Raw genomic sequence first — 1,338 nt, 5'->3', positions numbered from 1 at the left:
CCAAGCATAAAAAATGAGAATCCTTACAAAAATATACAGACACCACAGATTGGTAGCTGCCCATAACATTAAACAAACCGGACTCTTAAGAGTGGCTTCTCAACAGCATATCATTTTAATAATAACCATTGCCTAGTACAGGGAAAACTGACAAGTGTTTTTAAGCATCATTGCAACTTTGTATTCCTGATAATTAAAGTAAACCAAACTATGAGTAAATGAATGACACATGCCGAAAAACATCATGGTTTATACTATCAGTGGCCACTGGGCTGAGGACTAGTCCAAGACCTTGATCTAGATTTTGACCTAGACCTAGACTGTGATCTTGACTGAGATTTGGATCTAGGTGGTTCTTTTTCCCTTGATTCCTTTTCATATCTTGAGCCAGACTTACAATATGTTTTGGAATCTGTTTTAGAGGTGGCTCTAGTTTTGGTGTGAGATGCAGACCTAGAACGTGATTTAGGCTTCATTTCTTTCTTGGGCTGGGACTTGGACTGTGATCTTAAATTGGATTTAGATCTTGAAAAAGATCAATTTCAGTGTTTGAATCTATCATTGTCGGAATGGCTTCTGCAACGCCGTGGTCTTCCAGTCAGCCTACTGTTTCTAGGACTATAAGATCTTCTATAGTTGTAATCAAAGGACAGACTTCCTGATCTCCTTTCCTAACTTCGGCTTCTAGAACATCTATAGTCGTAATCATCACAGGGTGAAGAACTATACACATTCCTCTCTTCCTAGGCTTTCATCTGATTTGGAGTCTTCCCATCTCCCTGTGCAAACTGTATTTCAATTTGGCGTCCACAAATCCATTTTCTGTCCAAATTATGTAAAGCATCTTTGGCATCATGTACATCCTCAAATTGAACATATGCAAATCCTCTTGGACAGCGAGTGTAGAAATCAAGTGGAACGTACACATCAACTATAGGACCATAACAACCAAATTCGCGTCGTAAATCCTCAGACCTGGTATCATCGGCCACGTTCCTTATGAAGAGAGACGTGTTGGGGGCGGGGGGCGGGTGGCGCAGGTACCGGGACATGGCTGCGGCGTGAGTCTCAGCAGGAGCACTAACGGGCTCAACAAACCGTCTGCAGCTCCGGCTTAGTCTTAAAACTTCGCCCCCCCCGACAGATTGCCTCGTAGTTGGAAGAGGAAAAATACTAACAATATAGTGGAAAATTTAGACGATACCCTGACTAAGTGAACAAAATGAACAGCACCAGTGAATGGTAGATGGACATTGTGTGGCTCTGGACATAGAACCCTGGGATGGACACAATATCACTAACAGAGTATTCCAGCTGGGAATGTATACCCTGCTTCTA

General features: G+C 42.3%; 1 pseudogene; it reads right to left on the bottom strand.

Moving 5' to 3' along the window:
- Positions 1-257: 257 nt before the first annotated feature.
- LOC130830949 (serine/arginine-rich splicing factor 10-like) lies at positions 258-1,052 on the bottom strand (annotated as a pseudogene).
- Positions 1,053-1,338: the final 286 nt, after the last annotated feature.

Source organism: Hippopotamus amphibius, chromosome 1 (assembly GCF_030028045.1).
Source record: "Hippopotamus amphibius kiboko isolate mHipAmp2 chromosome 1, mHipAmp2.hap2, whole genome shotgun sequence".
In the NCBI taxonomy this organism is placed as follows: Eukaryota; Metazoa; Chordata; class Mammalia; order Artiodactyla; family Hippopotamidae; genus Hippopotamus; species Hippopotamus amphibius.
The sequence above is the reverse complement of the archived record's forward strand: the minus strand, read 5'-3'. Positions and strand labels throughout refer to the sequence as shown.